The following is a 16,116-nucleotide window of genomic DNA, read 5'->3' on the forward strand; positions in this document are numbered from 1 at the left end:
TGTTACTGAATGCAGCTTGTGTGTGCTTTGTGCTCCCTCGCCCTGTTCAAATGATCAAAGGAAATAATGCTGCTGAGTGGAACTGGACCGGTGTCTGATGGCCCTGTGCTTTCCATGGTGGAATTAGAACCGTTTTTTTAACGGAGTAAATCAAAAGCACAAAAGAATGTGAGATGTTATTGATAATAAATCAATTGGTTTCATGCATTTGTCTCTCTCCCTGTGTGTGTGTGTGTGTGTGTGTGTGTGTGTGTGTTTGTGTGTGTGTGTGTGTGGGTGTGTGTGTGTCTGAACGTGATTGTATTTCGTCATATCGCATACATTTCTGATATCAGACAGGTTAAGATATACTGCTCAAAAAAATAAAGGGAACACTTAAACAACACATCCTAGATCTGAATGAAAGAAATAATCTTATTAAATACTTTTTTCTTTACATAGTTGAATGTGCTGACAACAAAATCACACAAAAATAATCAATGGAAATCTAATTTATCAACCCATGGAGGTCTGGATTTGGAGTCACACTCAAAATTAAAGTGGAAAACCACACTACAGGCTGATCCAACTTTGATGAAATGTCCTTAAAACAAGTCAAAATGAGGCTCAGTAGTGTGTGTGGCCTCCACGTGCCTGTATGACCTCCCTACAACGCCTGGGCATGCTCCTGATGAGGTGGCGGATGGTCTCCTGAGGGATCTCCTCCCAGACCTGGACTAAAGCATCCGCCAACTCCTGGACAGTCTGTGGTGCAACATGGTGTTGGTGGATGGAGCGAGACATGATGTCCCAGATGTGCTCAATTGGATTCAGGTCTGGGGAACGGGCGGGCCAGTCCATAGCATCAATGCCTTCCTCTTGCAGGAACTGCTGACACACTCCAGCCACATGAGGTCTAGCATTGTCTCGCATTAGGAGGAATCCAGGGCCAACCGCACCAGCATATGGTCTAACAAGGGGTCTGAGGATCTCATCTCGGTACCTAATGGCAGTCAGGCTACCTCTGGCGAGCACATGGAGGGCTGTGCGGCCCCCCAAAGAAATGCCACCCCACACCATGACTGACCCACCGCCAAACCGGTCATGCTGGAGGATGTTGCAGGCAGCATAACGTTCTCCGCGGCGTCTCCAGATTCTGTCACGTCTGTCATGTGCTCTGTGTGAACCTGCTTTCATCTGTGAAGAGCACAGGGCGCCAGTGGCGAATTTGCCAATCTTGGTGTTCTCTGGCAAATGCCAAACGTCCTGCACGGCGTTGGGCTGTAAGCACAACCCCCACCTGTGGACGTCGGGCCCTCATACCACCCTCATGGAGTCTGTTTCTGACCGTTTGAGCAGACACATGCACAGTTGTGGCCTGCTGGAGGTCATTTTGCAGGGCTCTGGCAGTGCTCCTCCTGCTCCTCCTTGCACAAAGGCGGAGGTAGCGGTCCTGCTGCTGGGTTGTTGCCCTCCTACGGCCTCCTCCACGTCTCCTGATGTACTGGCCTGTCTCCTGGTAACGCCTCCATGCTCTGGACACTACGCTGACAGACACAGCAAACCTTCTTGCCACAGCTCGCATTGATGTGCCATCCTGGATGAGCTGCACTACCTGAGCCACTTGTGTGGGTTGTAGACTCCGTCTCATGCTACCACCAGAGTGAAAGCACCGCCAGCATTCAAAAGTGACCAAAACATCAGCCAGGAAGCATAGGAACTGAGAAGTGGTCTGTGGTTCCCACCTGCAGAACCACTCCTTTATTGGGGGTGTCTTGCTTATTGCCTATAATTTCCACCTGTTGTCTATTCCATTTGCACAACAGCATTTGAAATGTATTGTCAATCAGTGTTGCTTCCTAAGTGGACAGTTTGATTTCACAGAAGTGTCATTGACTTGGAGTTACATTGTGTTGTTTAAGTGTTCCCTTTATTTTTTTGAGCAGTGTATTAAAAAGTCATTGGTGATTTTTTTCTACAGTGTTGCATGATGGGAATCTAGTGGTTCACTGATATAATCTAGTAAACAAAATAAACTACTTTTTCACCACTCTGTCTGCAAGTGCATTCCTAAACGGCATTTAACGCCGGTCGAAGTGGCGTGATATTAGCAGAACACAAAGTAGTTACCGTCAGCCGAAAATGTTGGCACTGGAAAGACTTGCCCTCCACCGATGTGTATAACTCATACTTACCTGGCAAGAGAGATACCGTGATCAAGAAGGCGGTTCACCCAGGGCGAGGCTCAGCCATTGCACTCCGGCTGTGCTGACCCCTGCGAATTTCCTAAATCTGGAAATCTCGATTGCATAATTTATGGTAGTGGGGGACTGCGTTCGCGCTCGCCCCTGATGTCTTGTTTAATGATACAACTGTGGCTTGCCGACAGGTGTGAAGATCTTTGAAATCAATTGTCAAAGAGACTTTATGTTACGCTTAATCAAAAGGTGCAAACATCTGTTTGTAGCGAAACATGCTTGGCATTTTGTGGAAACATCATGTTGCGAAATGCAGCATGGTATTTATGACACGCTGGTACTTCAATCAAGACATGGTTGGGAAGCCGCTCTGGACCCCTACCCGTCATCATGTGTCATACGCGCCCCATGCGCTAACAATATGAAATTGTCCTTACATGCGCTCCTCCTTAGCACAGAGCAATGTAATAGGTTTTCTACATTCAGAACTTTCGTGTATTGATTCTGGCTAGTAGGATAGCTGCATGGGAAAGTGTTGCTAATGATGTATTTGTCCGAATTCATTGGATTTGTCCGTTTTTTTCCCCACAAGGCTGTGTGGAAAATATGCCCTTGCTTTGAAATGTTAGCAAGGTTAGTTTGATTTTGTGCTAAAAAGTGATGGCTACAGTATATGTAATTACTTGCAGTTTTTGAGTGAGCCAAAGTTCAAGCTGCTTATCTAATTGGTGAAAACGCAATGTCTGTTTATCACACTCACTTTGACTTCATATGCTGTACCATGAGTTAGTCTAACGGCTTACGGCCATACCAGCCTGAATACGCCCTCCGGTGAGTAAGACAGGTGCAGGTAATTACGCTGTAAGTGAGTGTTTGCTCGAGAGCTATTTGTTTGATATTCTTAGTTTTTTGACGGATAATATCTGATTTTGAATTCAAATAAGTTTAAGTTTAGTGAGTTTTTTCCCCCCTTGCAGTTCTGCTGCTTGGGGGTGAGTTTTTGAGACTTTTTCTGATTTCTTAATGACGGACAACATGGCAACGAATAATGGAACGGATAAAGACAAAGGCAATGCGCAAAGGACAAAATTTGGACCTGAAGGTGGCTTAAAATACGGCAAGGAACGAACGGTGGTGGTGGAATTGATAGGAGAAGACAAGATAACGACGATGGAATTACTAAGATCAATTAAAGATGTGTGCGGAGAGTTGGTGGGGTGCAGAATTAAAGGAGAAAGGAAATATGAAGTCACGATGCGGGATGCAAAAGGAAAAGAGCGTTTAATGGATGGGTTCAAGATCAAGAATACGAAGGTAATGGCAAGAGACGTGATGGCAAACGAACTCATAGTCTCGTTCATGAATTTGCCAGTCTATATAGAGGACGGAGCTATAGTAGACAAATTGCGGAGCTGGGGTGTAGCGGCCGTCTCGGAAATCAGAAGGAGAGTGTGGCCGGGGACGGAAATCGTAGATGGGACGAGATACTGTAAGGTCAAGTTCACAGACACCGTGCAGTCTTTGCCGTATTCCACTAAGTTTGAGACATTGGAGGGTGGCGAATATTTCAGGGTGATACATGACAAGCAGGTTAGGGTATGCCGCTTGTGTATCCAACCTGGACATATTTTAAAGGACTGCCCTGACTTTAGATGTTTTAAGTGCGGAAACCAGGGACACTATGCGAGGGAATGTGCTGGAGCGAGAGAGAGGGCCGTTTGCGCAGGATGTCGGAAGAGAACTGACGAGTGCAACTGTGGAGAGGTTGCAAATGAGGAGGAGAGCCAGGACCTCTTTATGGAAGCTGATGAAGCATCGCGAGGAGAAGAAGAGGATGGGAAAGAGAACGTGGAGGAAAGTGGAGAGATGCAGAAGATGGAGCAGAAGACGGACGAAACAGGGAGCAGCATGGGTTCAGAGATGAGAAGAGGGAGTTTCCAGGAGGAGGGGGAGATCGAGCTGGGTGGAGGCACTGGGGACGCACAGATTTTGGGGGAAGGCTCAGCCCTTGCGAGTACATCGGGGGGTGAAGATATGGAGGGGAGTTTGATTTTGACGACAGTACCAGAGACGGAGAGAGATACGGGGAGCACTTCGGGTGTGGGAGGAAATAAATTGAGTTGGTTGGACGATATGGACTTGGAGGAAATATCTGATACGGAAGATGGGGAAAAGATAGAAAGACTAAGGGAAAGATACAGGAAGAGGAAGATGACGGGGGGAGAGAAGAAGGATGGAGGAGGAAAGAAACAGGACAAAAGGTAGAGGACAATGAAGGTATACTTTTTCATTTTATTACTTTTTGAAATGGTAAATTTTGTGTCCTTAAATGTAAATGGGTTAAGGACAATGGATAAATTTCAAAATATAGTGCAAATGGAAAATGTGGATATCTTATGTCTACAAGAGACGCATTGGGACAATGATTGTGTATTGAAAGTAAAACAAATATGGAGGGATTTTATTTTTGTTAATAATGGTAGAGGGAATTCTAGTGGGGTTGCTATTTTATTGAGGAAGGATGTGGTGGACAAAGTGGTACATGTACATGATGATAATAATGGGAGGTTTTTAGTTTTAGATTTTGAGTATATGGATATGAAGTTTAGAATTATAAATGTTTATGCGCCAAATAACGAAATAGAGCGCAAGGTTTTATTTATTGAAGTGGGACGATGGAGTGTGGGAAATTGTATTGTGGTGGGGGATTTTAATGTGAAATTGGACAGATTAGATATGACAAGGGGAGCAGCTTTTAGAAATGATGCATCTAGAGGGGTTTTAAAGAAAATGATGTTTGAGAAAAAACTTATTGACATATGGAGAGATGACAATCCCGATAAACGAGAATTTTCGAGAAGGCAGGTGGTTTTAGGGGAATTAAAACAAACTAGAATAGATTTGATTTTAGTTAAAGAAAGTTTAAGGGATTTTATCAAAGATGTTAAGTATGTTTTTACAACTTTCAGTGATCATGCATGTTTAAGTTTCTCGGTGGGTTTAGACAAGGAAAGAATAGGAGGTGGTACGTGGTGTATGAATGCGAGTTATTTAGGGGATGAGGATTATTGTAAACAACTGAAATCTTTGATAACATGTGAAATGGAAGATAAGCAGAAAGGGGATGATAAGTGTTTATGGTGGGACAAGGTTAAGGAAAAAATAAGTGTTTAGTACAAGATATGCAAGGAAAAAGAGAGGCAGGATGAAAAGAAAAGAAAATGAGTTGAGAGCAAAATTGGATGAAGAAATGGGCAAATGTGACAGTGAACCTAATTATAATATAGAAAAGTTTTTAGAGTTGAAAGCAAAATTGAGTAAATATGACATGGATAGGTGTAAGGGGGCTATTATAAGAAGCAAAGCAAAGTATTTTTTGGAGGGGGAGAAATGCACCTCCTTTTTTCTTGGATTAGAGAAGAGTACTCAAAGAAGAACATATCTTAGACAGATTGAAAATGTGAAGGGGGAAGTAGTAGATGATTATGTAGAGATTTTAGAGACAGTGCAGAATTTTTATAAGGACTTATTTAAAAAAGGGGAGGTGGATGAGGGGTGTGTACAGGAGATTTTAGGTAGTGTGGAGGTGAAAATTAATGGAGAGGATAAATTGATGTGTGATGGGAAGATTACAGTAAATGAAGTTACGGATGCGATAAAAGGTTTACAGTTGAATAAGAGCCCTGGAGTAGATGGTATCATTGCAGAGTTTTATAAAATTTATGAAAGGCTTTTAGCACCTATTTTATTGGAGGTTTATCACTATATGGAGGAGAAGGATTGTGTATCAGAATCAATGGTGACAGGAATGATAACTATTTTATATAAAAACAAAGGGAGTAAGGTAAAATTGGAGAATTATAGGCCTATTAGTTTATTAAATGTGGATTACAAGATTTTAGCCAAAATCTTAGCGAATAGGATGAAGAGAGTTTTACATGATATTATTGCACCAACACAGAATTATAGTGTTCCTGGGAGAGATATAGCTGACACAATTAATACAATTAGAGACGTGATACACAAAATGAATGGGGATAAGATAGGGGGTATTGTTTTAAGCATAGATTTAAATAAGGCTTTTGATAGGGTAGAACATGATTTTATGTTTAGGGCCTTGGAAAGATTTGGTTTTGGTAATAAAATAATAAGGTGGATTAAATTATTATATAGAAATGCAAAAAGTAGGGTGAAATGCAATGGGGTTTTAACTGATTCTTTTACCCTGGAGAGATCTGTGAGACAGGGATGTCCTTTATCTGCTTTACTTTATGTTTTATCAGCTGAACCTTTAGCGGCTTTTCTTAAGAAGGATAATTTTATTAATTGTGTACAGACTCCACAGAAGGGTTCAAGTTTGATTCACCAATATGCAGATGACACAACTATAACAGTAAGAGATGAGGATAGTGTAAAAAGGGTAATAGAAGGTTTTAAAGTATATGGAAGAGCATCAGGAGCAAAAGTTAATATGGAAAAGTCTGTTGTAATGTATATTGGGAAAGTAAATGAGGGGAATTTTCCTTTTAAAGAGGTCAAAGATTATTTTAAGGTGTTAGGAGTTTTTATAGGAGTAAAAGAAAAGGAAGCTAGAGATTTGACATGGAGTGGGGTGATAAATAAAGTCAGGAAGGTTGTAAATATGTGGAAGGGGAGGTTGTTAAAATTAAAGGGGAAGGTTATTGTTATAAATTCTTTACTGATGTCAATTTTTGTTCATGTCATGAATGTACTAGATGTGCCAGAATGGGTTTTAACTGAAATGAATAAGATTTTAGTTGATTTTTTATGGGATGGGAAGGGGGTGAAAATCGCTTTTAAAACATTGATTGCAGGTTATGAGGAGGGGGGCTTGAAGTTAGTGGATCTAAAGGTGAGGAAAATAGCGATAAGAGTGAAAATGGTTCGGAAGTATTTATATGGAGAATTAGATTACGGGTGGAAAAAGTTTTTTACAGAGTATTTGCAGGAGGTTGGGAGGATCGGGGATAATGGTTTATTAATGTGTCTAAAACAAGAAATGTTGGGAAAAATACCTTTGTTTTATAAGGAAGTTTTTGAGGCTTGGGGACACTTTTTACCACACATTTCCTATGAATGTAACATTTTGGAAAATATTTTAAACCAGCCAATCTTTTTGAATCCAAAGATCAAGTATAATAATGCAATGTTGTATTGTAAATATTTTATGAGAGCTGGGATGAGACAGATTGGTGATATTCTATATGAGGTCATTCCGGGGTTTCTACCGGTACACGCTATTTATGACAATGTAATTGAGGTAGATGATGACATAAGCAAAACTACAGTAGAAAATATGTATAAGAGAATTCTGGGGTGTATTCCGGAGGAGTGGGTGGTTTTAATAAATACAGAGGTGGTTAAGAGAGCTAGGGGTTTACCGGTTTTATTTTATGAAAAAAATGGAGTGAAACATGATTTGTCAGGCTTGAAAGTTAAAACAGTCTATAGTAAATGTATTTTAAAAGAGATAAAAGTTCCTGCTTCAGAGAAAGTGTGGTCGGAGGTCTTTGTAGATTTGGATGTGAAATCAATATGGAAGAATGTTAATGTAAAATGGAATTCCATAGAATGTGAAGATAATGATTTTAAAATAAAACATAATAGGATTTTTACTAATGTGGTTCTACATCAAATCAACAGAAATATTAAGAGAGAATGTGACATTTGTCATATAGGGGTGGAAAACTTTTTGCACTTTTTCATTGAATGTAGTAGATTAAGAGGGTTTCATGAATTTCTAAAGGAGCTTTTAGTAAAACATTGGGGGGAGGAGATTTTTAATGGGGTGGAATGGAGGAGATTTTTTCTTTTTGGTATAAATGGGAAAAGTAAAGTTTTGAACTTTAATTTGGTTAATTATGTTTTAAGTCATGCTCGATATGCTGTAAGATTAAGAAGGAACTTGGGTCATTATGAAGGAAAATGTGTGAGTGTGGAGGTACTTTTTAAGAGTATGTTGGAGAAAAATATAGAGATAATACATAGATATGGTGGATGCAACTTTGAAAAGCAATTTGTGTGGGGGAGTACATTTATTCGAATTTCATCAAATGGAAAACTTGTGTTTAATTATTAATTGGATTTAATTGTTAATTGATTGTATTTTCTTTCTGATTTTGTAAAGGGTGAATTGTTCACCCTTTAATTATGATTGAAACGATGTAAAATTGTTTGTTTCTCATAATAAAATATTAAAAAAAAAAAAAAAAATACGCCCGATCTCGTCTGATCTCGGAAGCTAAGCAGGGTCGGGCCTGGTTAGTACTTGGATGGGAGACCGCCTGGGAATACCAGGTGCTGTAAGCTTTTTCTCCACTAGGGTGTGCTCTTGCGTCATTTCATCAGCAACACTGCCTTGTAGTGACCTTTTGATGCTGAATTGACTACATTTCTTTCTTTTTACATTTTAGTCATTTTTAGCAGACGCTCTTATCCATACATTTCATACATTCCCCCCCCCCCCCCCCCCCGTACTAAATGCAGCTTCTGTGGGTTAGCCTCCCCTGCCCTTTTAATACGATCAAAGTTCTTTGTGTTGTCAGGGAGCAACTGCCTTTATTTATAAGACAAATAAGAATATTGTTACTGAATGCAGCTTGTGTGTGCTTTGTGCTCCCTCGCCCTGTTCAAATGATCAAAGGAAATAATGCTGCTGAGTGGAACTGGACCGGTGTCTGATGGCCCTGTGCTTTCCATGGTGGAATTAGAACCGTTTTTTTAACGGAGTAAATCAAAAGCACAAAAGAATGTGAGATGTTATTGATAATAAATCAATTGGTTTCATGCATTTGTCTCTCTCCCTGTGTGTGTGTGTGTGTGTGTGTGTGTGTGTGTGTTTGTGTGTGTGTGTGTGTGGGTGTGTGTGTGTCTGAACGTGATTGTATTTCGTCATATCGCATACATTTCTGATATCAGACAGGTTAAGATATACTGCTCAAAAAAATAAAGGGAACACTTAAACAACACATCCTAGATCTGAATGAAAGAAATAATCTTATTAAATACTTTTTTCTTTACATAGTTGAATGTGCTGACAACAAAATCACACAAAAATAATCAATGGAAATCTAATTTATCAACCCATGGAGGTCTGGATTTGGAGTCACACTCAAAATTAAAGTGGAAAACCACACTACAGGCTGATCCAACTTTGATGAAATGTCCTTAAAACAAGTCAAAATGAGGCTCAGTAGTGTGTGTGGCCTCCACGTGCCTGTATGACCTCCCTACAACGCCTGGGCATGCTCCTGATGAGGTGGCGGATGGTCTCCTGAGGGATCTCCTCCCAGACCTGGACTAAAGCATCCGCCAACTCCTGGACAGTCTGTGGTGCAACATGGTGTTGGTGGATGGAGCGAGACATGATATCCCAGATGTGCTCAATTGGATTCAGGTCTGGGGAACGGGCGGGCCAGTCCATAGCATCAATGCCTTCCTCTTGCAGGAACTGCTGACACACTCCAGCCACATGAGGTCTAGCATTGTCTCGCATTAGGAGGAATCCAGGGCCAACCGCACCAGCATATGGTCTAACAAGGGGTCTGAGGATCTCATCTCGGTACCTAATGGCAGTCAGGCTACCTCTGGCGAGCACATGGAGGGCTGTGCGGCCCCCCAAAGAAATGCCACCCCACACCATGACTGACCCACCGCCAAACCGGTCATGCTGGAGGATGTTGCAGGCAGCATAACGTTCTCCGCGGCGTCTCCAGATTCTGTCACGTCTGTCATGTGCTCTGTGTGAACCTGCTTTCATCTGTGAAGAGCACAGGGCGCCAGTGGCGAATTTGCCAATCTTGGTGTTCTCTGGCAAATGCCAAACGTCCTGCACGGCGTTGGGCTGTAAGCACAACCCCCACCTGTGGACGTCGGGCCCTCATACCACCCTCATGGAGTCTGTTTCTGACCGTTTGAGCAGACACATGCACAGTTGTGGCCTGCTGGAGGTCATTTTGCAGGGCTCTGGCAGTGCTCCTCCTGCTCCTCCTTGCACAAAGGCGGAGGTAGCGGTCCTGCTGCTGGGTTGTTGCCCTCCTACGGCCTCCTCCACGTCTCCTGATGTACTGGCCTGTCTCCTGGTAACGCCTCCATGCTCTGGACACTACGCTGACAGACACAGCAAACCTTCTTGCCACAGCTCGCATTGATGTGCCATCCTGGATGAGCTGCACTACCTGAGCCACTTGTGTGGGTTGTAGACTCCGTCTCATGCTACCACCAGAGTGAAAGCACCGCCAGCATTCAAAAGTGACCAAAACATCAGCCAGGAAGCATAGGAACTGAGAAGTGGTCTGTGGTTCCCACCTGCAGAACCACTCCTTTATTGGGGGTGTCTTGCTTATTGCCTATAATTTCCACCTGTTGTCTATTCCATTTGCACAACAGCATTTGAAATGTATTGTCAATCAGTGTTGCTTCCTAAGTGGACAGTTTGATTTCACAGAAGTGTCATTGACTTGGAGTTACATTGTGTTGTTTAAGTGTTCCCTTTATTTTTTTGAGCAGTGTATTAAAAAGTCATTGGTGATTTTTTTCTACAGTGTTGCATGATGGGAATCTAGTGGTTCACTGATATAATCTAGTAAACAAAATAAACTACTTTTTCACCACTCTGTCTGCAAGTGCATTCCTAAACGGCATTTAACGCCGGTCGAAGTGGCGTGATATTAGCAGAACACAAAGTAGTTACCGTTAGCCGAAAATGTTGGCACTGGAAAGACTTGCCCTCCACCGATGTGTATAACTCATACTTACCTGGCAAGGGAGATACCGTGATCAAGAAGGCGGTTCACCCAGGGCGAGGCTCAGCCATTGCACTCCGGCTGTGCTGACCCCTGCGAATTTCCCAAATGTGGAAATCTCGATTGCATAATTTATGGTAGTGGGGGACTGCGTTCGCGCTCGCCCCTGATGTCTTGTTTAATGATACAACTGTGGCTTGCCGACAGGTGTGAAGATCTTTGAAATCAATTGTCAAAGAGACTTTATGTTACGCTTAATCAAAAGGTGCAAACATCTGTTTGTAGCGAAACATGCTTGGCATTTTGTGGAAACATCATGTTGCGAAATGCAGCATGGTATTTATGACACGCTGGTACTTCAATCAAGACATGGTTGGGAAGCCGCTCTGGACCCCTACCCGTCATCATGTGTCATACGCGCCCCATGCGCTAACAATATGAAATTGTCCTTACATGCGCTCCTCCTTAGCACAGAGCAATGTAATAGGTTTTCTACATTCAGAACTTTCGTGTATTGATTCTGGCTAGTAGGATAGCTGCATGGGAAAGTGTTGCTAATGATGTATTTGTCCGAATTCATTGGATTTGTCCGTTTTTTTCCCCACAAGGCTGTGTGGAAAATATGCCCTTGCTTTGAAATGTTAGCAAGGTTAGTTTGATTTTGTGCTAAAAAGTGATGGCTACAGTATATGTAATTACTTGCAGTTTTTGAGTGAGCCAAAGTTCAAGCTGCTTATCTAATTGGTGAAAACGCAATGTCTGTTTATCACACTCACTTTGACTTCATATGCTGTACCATGAGTTAGTCTAACGGCTTACGGCCATACCAGCCTGAATACGCCCTCCGGTGAGTAAGACAGGTGCAGGTAATTACGCTGTAAGTGAGTGTTTGCTCGAGAGCTATTTGTTTGATATTCTTAGTTTTTTGACGGATAATATCTGATTTTGAATTCAAATAAGTTTAAGTTTAGTGAGTTTTTTCCCCCCTTGCAGTTCTGCTGCTTGGGGGTGAGTTTTTGAGACTTTTTCTGATTTCTTAATGACGGACAACATGGCAACGAATAATGGAACGGATAAAGACAAAGGCAATGCGCAAAGGACAAAATTTGGACCTGAAGGTGGCTTAAAATACGGCAAGGAACGAACGGTGGTGGTGGAATTGATAGGAGAAGACAAGATAACGACGATGGAATTACTAAGATCAATTAAAGATGTGTGCGGAGAGTTGGTGGGGTGCAGAATTAAAGGAGAAAGGAAATATGAAGTCACGATGCGGGATGCAAAAGGAAAAGAGCGTTTAATGGATGGGTTCAAGATCAAGAATACGAAGGTAATGGCAAGAGACGTGATGGCAAACGAACTCATAGTCTCGTTCATGAATTTGCCAGTCTATATAGAGGACGGAGCTATAGTAGACAAATTGCGGAGCTGGGGTGTAGCGGCCGTCTCGGAAATCAGAAGGAGAGTGTGGCCGGGGACGGAAATCGTAGATGGGACGAGATACTGTAAGGTCAAGTTCACAGACACCGTGCAGTCTTTGCCGTATTCCACTAAGTTTGAGACATTGGAGGGTGGCGAATATTTCAGGGTGATACATGACAAGCAGGTTAGGGTATGCCGCTTGTGTATCCAACCTGGACATATTTTAAAGGACTGCCCTGACTTTAGATGTTTTAAGTGAGTTAACCAGGGACACTATGCGAGGGAATGTGCTGGAGCGAGAGAGAGGGCCGTTTGCGCAGGATGTCGGAAGAGAACTGACGAGTGCAACTGTGGAGAGGTTGCAAATGAGGAGGAGAGCCAGGACCTCTTTATGGAAGCTGATGAAGCATCGCGAGGAGAAGAAGAGGATGGGAAAGAGAACGTGGAGGAAAGTGGAGAGATGCAGAAGATGGAGCAGAAGACGGACGAAACAGGGAGCAGCATGGGTTCAGAGATGAGAAGAGGGAGTTTCCAGGAGGAGGGGGAGATCGAGCTGGGTGGAGGCACTGGGGACGCACAGATTTTGGGGGAAGGCTCAGCCCTTGCGAGTACATCGGGGGGTGAAGATATGGAGGGGAGTTTGATTTTGACGACAGTACCAGAGACGGAGAGAGATACGGGGAGCACTTCGGGTGTGGGAGGAAATAAATTGAGTTGGTTGGACGATATGGACTTGGAGGAAATATCTGATACGGAAGATGGGGAAAAGATAGAAAGACTAAGGGAAAGATACAGGAAGAGGAAGATGACGGGGGGAGAGAAGAAGGATGGAGGAGGAAAGAAACAGGACAAAAGGTAGAGGACAATGAAGGTATACTTTTTCATTTTATTACTTTTTGAAATGGTAAATTTTGTGTCCTTAAATGTAAATGGGTTAAGGACAATGGATAAATTTCAAAATATAGTGCAAATGGAAAATGTGGATATCTTATGTCTACAAGAGACGCATTGGGACAATGATTGTGTATTGAAAATAAAACAAATATGGAGGGATTTTATTTTTGTTAATAATGGTAGAGGGAATTCTAGTGGGGTTGCTATTTTATTGAGGAAGGATGTGGTGGACAAAGTGGTACATGTACATGATGATAATAATGGGATGATTTTAGTTTTAGATTTTGAGTATATGGATATGAAGTTTAGAATTATAAATGTTTATGCGCCAAATAACGAAATAGAGCGCAAGGTTTTATTTATTGAAGTGGGACGATGGAGTGTGGGAAATTGTATTGTGGTGGGGGATTTTAATGTGAAATTGGACAGATTAGATATGACAAGGGGAGCAGCTTTTAGAAATGATGCATCTAGAGGGGTTTTAAAGAAAATGATGTTTGAGAAAAAACTTATTGACATATGGAGAGATGACAATCCCGATAAACGAGAATTTTCGAGAAGGCAGGTGGTTTTAGGGGAATTAAAACAAACTAGAATAGATTTGATTTTAGTTAAAGAAAGTTTAAGGGATTTTATCAAAGATGTTAAGTATGTTTTTACAACTTTCAGTGATCATGCATGTTTAAGTTTCTCGGTGGGTTTAGACAAGGAAAGAATAGGAGGTGGTACGTGGTGTATGAATGCGAGTTATTTAGGGGATGAGGATTATTGTAAACAACTGAAATCTTTGATAACATGTGAAATGGAAGATAAGCAGAAAGGGGATGATAAGTGTTTATGGTGGGACAAGGTTAAGGAAAAAATAAAAGTGTTTAGTACAAGATATGCAAGGAAAAAGAGAGGCAGGATGAAAAGAAAAGAAAATGAGTTGAGAGCAAAATTGGATGAAGAAATGGGCAAATGTGACAGTGAACCTAATTATAATATAGAAAAGTTTTTAGAGTTGAAAGCAAAATTGAGTAAATATGACATGGATAGGTGTAAGGGGGCTATTATAAGAAGCAAAGCAAAGTATTTTTTGGAGGGGGAGAAATGCACCTCCTTTTTTCTTGGATTAGAGAAGAGTACTCAAAGAAGAACATATCTTAGACAGATTGAAAATGTGAAGGGGGAAGTAGTAGATGATTATGTAGAGATTTTAGAGACAGTGCAGAATTTTTATAAGGACTTATTTAAAAAAGGGGAGGTGGATGAGGGGTGTGTACAGGAGATTTTAGGTAGTGTGGAGGTGAAAATTAATGGAGAGGATAAATTGATGTGTGATGGGAAGATTACAGTAAATGAAGTTACGGATGCGATAAAAGGTTTACAGTTGAATAAGAGCCCTGGAGTAGATGGTATCATTGCAGAGTTTTATAAAATTTATGAAAGGCTTTTAGCACCTATTTTATTGGAGGTTTATCACTATATGGAGGAGAAGGATTGTGTATCAGAATCAATGGTGACAGGAATGATAACTATTTTATATAAAAACAAAGGGAGTAAGGTAAAATTGGAGAATTATAGGCCTATTAGTTTATTAAATGTGGATTACAAGATTTTAGCCAAAATCTTAGCGAATAGGATGAAGAGAGTTTTACATGATATTATTGCACCAACACAGAATTATAGTGTTCCTGGGAGAGATATAGCTGACACAATGAATACAATTAGAGACGTGATACACAAAATGAATGGGGATAAGATAGGGGGTATTGTTTTAAGCATAGATTTAAATAAGGCTTTTGATAGGGTAGAACATGATTTTATGTTTAGGGCCTTGGAAAGATTTGGTTTTGGTAATAAAATAATAAGGTGGATTAAATTATTATATAGAAATGCAAAAAGTAGGGTGAAATGCAATGGGGTTTTAACTGATTCTTTTACCCTGGAGAGATCTGTGAGACAGGGATGTCCTTTATCTGCTTTACTTTATGTTTTATCAGCTGAACCTTTAGCGGCTTTTCTTAAGAAGGATAATTTTATTAATTGTGTACAGACTCCACAGAAGGGTTCAAGTTTGATTCACCAATATGCAGATGACACAACTATAACAGTTAGAGATGAGGATAGTGTAAAAAGGGTAATAGAAGGTTTTAAAGTATATGGAAGAGCATCAGGAGCAAAAGTTAATATGGAAAAGTCTGTTGTAATGTATATTGGAAAGTAAATGAGGGGAATTTTCCTTTTAAAGAGGTCAAAGATTATTTTAAGGTGTTAGGAGTTTTTATAGGAGTAAAAGAAAAGGAAGCTAGAGATTTGACATGGAGTGGGGTGATAAATAAAGTCAGGAAGGTTGTAAATATGTGGAAGGGGAGGTTGTTAAAATTAAAGGGGAAGGTTATTGTTATAAATTCTTTACTGATGTCAATTTTTGTTCATGTCATGAATGTACTAGATGTGCCAGAATGGGTTTTAACTGAAATGAATAAGATTTTAGTTGATTTTTTATGGGATGGGAAGGGGGTGAAAATCGCTTTTAAAACATTGATTGCAGGTTATGAGGAGGGGGGCTTGAAGTTAGTGGATCTAAAGGTGAGGAAAATAGCGATAAGAGTGAAAATGGTTCGGAAGTATTTATATGGAGAATTAGATTACGGGTGGAAAACGTTTTTTACAGAGTATTTGCAGGAGGTTGGGAGGATCGGGGATAATGGTTTATTAATGTGTGTAAAACAAGAAATGTTGGGAAAAATACCTTTGTTTTATAAGGAAGTTTTTGAGGCTTGGGGACACTTTTTACCACACATTTCCTATGAATGTAACATTTTGGAAAATATTTTAAACCAGCCAATCTTTTTGAATCCAAAGATCAAGTA

At 41.0% G+C, this 16,116-nt stretch overlaps 2 non-coding genes across 2 annotated transcripts; both read left to right on the forward strand.

Moving 5' to 3' along the window:
• The first annotated feature begins 2,166 nt into the window (after positions 1–2,166).
• Positions 2,167–2,330, forward strand: LOC145864142 (U1 spliceosomal RNA). Its single transcript, XR_014382721.1, has one exon. It is a non-coding gene; the product is annotated as a U1 spliceosomal RNA (small nuclear RNA).
• Positions 2,331–10,947: 8,617 nt separating this feature from the next.
• Positions 10,948–11,111, forward strand: LOC145864129 (U1 spliceosomal RNA). The gene has a single exon (XR_014382708.1). It is a non-coding gene; the product is annotated as a U1 spliceosomal RNA (small nuclear RNA).
• The last annotated feature ends 5,005 nt before the right edge of the window (positions 11,112–16,116 follow it).

The sequence above is a fragment of the Salmo salar genome, chromosome 25 (assembly GCF_965601325.2).
Source record: "Salmo salar chromosome 25, fSalSal1, whole genome shotgun sequence".
Classification (NCBI taxonomy): domain Eukaryota; kingdom Metazoa; phylum Chordata; class Actinopteri; order Salmoniformes; family Salmonidae; genus Salmo; species Salmo salar.